Raw genomic sequence first — 5,772 nt, forward strand, 5'->3', positions numbered from 1 at the left:
TACAGTGAGGGAGTGGATGCGTGAGAAGAGTTGGGCTGGGAGAGGCAACCAGGGGCCAGGTTGACCTGGGCCTTGTTGTCCATATCAACAGTTTCTACTTCAGCCCAGTAGGAAGCCAGTGAAAGGTTTTGCAAACGCATCATCCACTTTCTTTTTATGAAGGTTATTTTGGTTACTGCATGAAGGATGGATGGTAAATACGCAAAAATGATGTGGGGGACCAGTTAGGAAGCCATTTAATTAGTTTAGTGACAGATGGTGATGCCTTGAATTGCATGGCGGGAGTAAGATGGAGAGAAATGCACAGGTGTGAGCTATACATTGGAGGCAGAACTGGTAAGATCTGATGATCTATTCAGTGTGGATGATGTGAGGGAAAAATGTCAGGATCATATCTGGTATTGTTCTGGAAATAGTGTGGGGCTGTTAGGGGACTGTGAAATTCTACTTGCCTGTCCCATGGTGCGTGGAGCCCTAGCAGATGAACAGTGTTCAATCAGCAAAGGCTACTATGAAGCAGTGTCCTCAGAGGAGAGCCCAGCATTTCACTGGGAAACAGAGGTGGAAGGCTGTGGTGGGGAGAAGTTGTGAAGTAGAAGAAATTGGGGTTCTGAAGGGCACATTAGAACGAGCAGAGTTAGAGGCCAAGGTAGTGGGTTGGGGAAGAAGAGATCAGCCCCCGATGGGGTAAGAGGATGCAGATCTAGCCGTATGTACCTAACACTCCAGGTTAGAAAGTGGTCCCTGGGAGTGTGCCCCTTAGTACAGCTGTGCTCACTTGGTCATTTCCTTTTGCTGTCCTCCAAACTTGTCTTCCACGCTATCTCTACTTATTGATTTTTCTCTCCAGTTTCCTTATGAGTCTTCCCCAGATCTATAGTCTCAATCACATCACAGATTTCCTGATGTTAGAAAATAAAATTCCACCAAGGCAATTTATATAACTATAAATGTAAATATAAATATAAATATATGTATATATATATATATATATATATATATGTATACACACACACATACACAATACACACATATATATAGAGAGGAAAAACACGCAGGACTGAGTGATGGAAGAATTGGCTCCTGTCCCAGCTCTTCCACTCTTGGTGGGAACGCTATCTCTACCACGTATTTGTTGTATATCCCACATTGCCCAGCACTTAGCAAGTGCTCACTGGGGACCTGCAAGGCTCAGTGTGCTCTCCAGACTCGTGGTGGTGCTGTCATAGGGATTTGCCCATCCTCTTTGGGAAGCTCTTATTTTCCTAACTAGATTTCAGCTAGACTAGAACTGGGCCAGGCCATACTTGAATTCTGTATTCAGGAATCAGGCAAACGTGTGTAAGTTATGTCGCTGTCATTTACAATCTGAGTGAACTTGGGAAAGTCATTTTTCCCACCTGAGCCTCATGGTCGTTGCTTTTAAAATGGGAGAATAACATCTCCCTGGGCCTTTTTTCTCTGTGTGAGATAGAAAACTACTATTGAAAATACTTTGTGAACTATATAGGGTAGCCTTACAGTTCTCTGCACACTACAGGCATTTGTGAAATGTATGCACAATGACGATACAGATACCTACACAGCATCCTACCAGGGCTTAGAATAAGGCTGATGACACAGTGTGAATTCAGTTGCCAGCATGTAAGTGGCACTCAGGAAGTGTATTTTAATGGTGAGACATCATGTTCAAAGTCAGGCCTTGAGTTTATTGGATTGCTCAGTAGAGCAAGCAGATGTTCTTGTTCCTGAAAGGTTCACTAGCCAGGCAGCCCCCCATCTCTCGAGAGCTACATATAGAGTGAGTCTCCCTTGCCTCCCATCTGTCTCTTTGCTGATTGGTTCAGCTATGAGGAGCTTACTCTTGGTCCTTCTGCTTCTTGTCTTGCTCTCCTATGTTCCGCAAGGTAAAATGGAATCCTCGCCCTGTGGAATTATGAACAGTGAAGGGAAAGAGGTGGTGAGGGTCTACGAGAGTGAGAAGAAAGCAGGACATGGATGAAAAAACTGAAACAGGGAGGGGTGTGAGCATAGGTGGACTCTGTGGGCTGTTCCAGGTAATGGAGAGAAGATGCTACGGACACATAAGAAGAGGTGGCTCTCTTCAGAGAAGAAGCTGGTTCTGCGTTTTGGTGTGAGGAGTTTGTAAAGTTTGAGGGGAAAGTTGGACTTGATGGTATTGGTAGAAGTGGGTCAGAGCAAAAGCATGAGGCCTTTAGAACAAGTGGGATTTGGGGGGTGGGAGGGAGTTTTACAATACAAATACAATTTGTATTCCCAAGTCAGTTACCCATATGACTTTTCTCACATTTAGAAACTAAGGCAAATTTGATGCCGAGCAGAACCAGCAAACAGAGTTGGTTGTTCAAATGTACTTACAGCATGATGGGATCCCATGGCAGATCAGTTTGAGGGGTCAGAATTTATGTTCTCTGGACAGAAGCCAGCAACTTGATAATACAGAGAAAGGTCTACTTAAGTTACTAACATGGAGGTTCTCAAAAACTGTTTTGCTTGTGATTTGCTGGGGTTTGCAGAAAGCTTTTACTCTATATCTTCATATTCAAAAGGTACCACTTAAGGACGAAGAGTGAAGTATTCCAAAGACAGGCACAGATGAGCATTGTGTTAAGACTGCTGCTGCTGTCCTGGACACTTTGCACTGTGTCTCCACTGGAATCCCTTGTCCCCAGAGAGATGTCCCAGGGATAATGGGCACATAGGCAAATTTGCTTGCCAGTTGTCTTTGGTCATACTACATTGATTATTCTCACACCACAAAGCCCCAGTAGATGGTCCCGTGGACCAGCTGGGTGGAGAGACCAATGAGGCTTAGCACACAAGAGTGGATAATTCAGTAGGGTGACTCTGAGCCACCCTTACTTTCTTAAACTGCCTTCTTCCCCTTCCTCTTTTACTCCTCAGCTTCTAGGGGTACCCAGTTCTTAAGGTTAGGAAAAATACTAGCAATAGATTTAGGTATAAGTTTTAGGTATTTCAAACCATTTCATACTCATTATGCCAAAGGATGCTTTTGCATACCCTATGATTAAGCCAAGGCAGGTAGTAAGGCACTTGGCAAAAAAGTCACACTGGATGTCATTGAGAACGCAGGGCCACAGCCATGGGCTTCCGTAACTCTAGGTCAGTGATCGCATCTTCTTTAAGATGTCCCTGTGATAATCTCATTCTTCTTTGGTACTATCCCGGACCCTGCATGCCTCTTGGAATGGGGCCTCTGCAGACTCCTGGGACTACTCCCAGGCAAAAAGTTCTTTCCATTGTAAATTGTCCCAAGCCGAATCTGCTGGGCTCTGTCACCTGCACATAGATAATTAGTGATTTATATAAGTGGGGACCATGGGAACTAAAGACTTGGACAAGGGTTTCTGGAAAATAAGTGAAAAAGGGCATCCAGTTATAACATGACTGAGATGTCTTGATCCTGTCTAATTTACCATTAAAAAGTACTAAAATATAGCATTCAATCTAATTTATTCATGATACCATGATCCTACAGGACACTGTGCATTTACCTTTGCTTCTGTTGGCAGTTAGAAGTGGACTGAATAGATACATAAAATCATTGTTTTCTACATGCTGGCAACTGAAAGGTGTTTGCAAGAAAACATGTGCAAGAAAGGAAGAATACCATATTTTTTGTAATGCGGGATTGCTGTGCTGCGTAGACAAAAAACATTTACCTATACGGACTGGGAAATAGTTGTGAGTAACTGAGGCTCCTACCGATTCCCTCTGAGGACCCAGATCCTTCTCAGTTGCACCATCCCATTAAAATGACGGTTTTAGCTTATCCGTGTGTCTGTGTCTGTTATGTTTCTCTTTATTTAAAGGCATTCATTGGGTCTTCTATGGAAATCATTTCTTAAATTTACTGTCTTCAGTATTTCTCTTTTTGTTCATTTGTTAAAAATTTCCTAAAACCATTTTTCTGAAGTATACCATATAATCACAAAAGTGTACAAATCATAAGTGAACATATTAATGATTTTTACAAATTTAACATACCCGTGTAACCTGCACCCAGGTGAAGAAAAGAATATTACTACATCACAGTCAGGACCACAAAGGCTAATTCTCTAGCCTGACTTCGAATACCATAAATCCTGGCACCTGTTTTTGAATTTTATATAAATGGAATTATATAGTAAGTACTACTTTGCACCTGGCTTCTTGTAATCTGTATTATTTTTAATGACCTTTATTTGTATTTTTTGATGTAACTATAGTTTATTCATTCTCAATGTTGTATAGTATGACATTGGGGAATATACTACAATTTATGTGACTATTTTAGTCACTATTTTAGATGATCATTTGTGTAGTTTTCAGCATTATGAATAATGCTGTGATGAACATTCTTGTACATATTTTGGAAGCTTATATGCAAACATTTTTGTGGATATATACCCAGGAGAGGAATTGCTAGTCATAGGCCATACATGTGCTCAGTTTTAGTAGATATTGCCAAATTGTCTTCCAAATTGGTTATATTAATTTGTACTACTACACACAGTAGCTGAGAGTTCCTGTTGTTTTACATCCTTTTCCACAATTCGTATTTTCTGCCTTTTCTGGTAACTTTAAACTTAGTTTATTCTTCTTTATAATTGCTTAAAATGTAAAGTGAGCTTATTTACATGCGGTTGTTTTTCTTCATGTATATATTTATTGCTAAGTTTTCCTCTTAGAACTGATTTTGAGGCATCTCATAGGTTTTGGTATATTGTGTTTCCATTTTCATTTGTTTGAAATTATGATTTTATATCCATTTTGATTTGTCTTTGACCCATTGGTTGTTCAGGGATGTATTTTTAAATTTCCACATACTGTAAAATTTACATCTTTTGTCCTATGATTGAATTTTAGTTTCATAACATTATGGTTTAACACCATACACCAAAGGATCTGGTAGCAAGCAGTTTCAATCAGATGTGCATCTGGTCATAGTCAGACAGATTTAGGTATAGGCTGTGGAACAAGAAGGAGCCTGTAAATCAGCTTCAGCCCTTTTTGGCTGTGGTTCAGAAGCAGTGTAGAATGCTGATTTGGCCATGGACAGCAAAGCCTTTGTAGAAGTTCAGATTTTACAGAGAAGTTCCAACACTCTGTTGGAGCTAAAAAATAAAAATACAAATTTGGACATGTTGGAATGGGTAAAGGGAATTTTACCAGTATCGCGTCTCCCCACAAAGCAGTATAGCTGAAAGCTATAGGAGGCTGGGGATCTTGCCCATGGGGGGAAAGGGAGAGCAATGAGTGAGTGCTTGGTGGGCGTCTCCAGCTGTGCAGGACACTACTAAAGAAACCCATCTCTCTCCCAAAGTAATACAATGAGAGCTCAATGACTGGGAGTAGGGTGGTTACTAGGAAAGAAGCAGATAGAATATCAGAGTGATTTAAAGGCATATGTTTCCTGCAGACTGCATTCTGGATTCCAGGAAGAAGCCTGGGTGTAAGCCACTGGGGATACCTCACCTGAGGGTTCCTCATCTGGTCTGTGGGCTCCCCAATTCCCTAACTGCCAGGAGCTGTCAACAAAATCAGGGGAAATGTGGTGATGAGATTGAGCTCAGGTAGACAGGAAATACGCACAGAAAAGAAGCCACATCTGTGGGTAAGGGAGAAATCACAATCTAGGACTATAATGCCATCTTTGGGAAATCAAACGAGTTTTCCAGCAGTCACCTGGTGCACTATAACACTAAGAGAGGACATACAAGTTTAAGAATTCTGCCACAAGAGAATTCT

This window comes from Rhinolophus ferrumequinum, chromosome 18, assembly GCF_004115265.2.
Source record: "Rhinolophus ferrumequinum isolate MPI-CBG mRhiFer1 chromosome 18, mRhiFer1_v1.p, whole genome shotgun sequence".
In the NCBI taxonomy this organism is placed as follows: Eukaryota; Metazoa; Chordata; class Mammalia; order Chiroptera; family Rhinolophidae; genus Rhinolophus; species Rhinolophus ferrumequinum.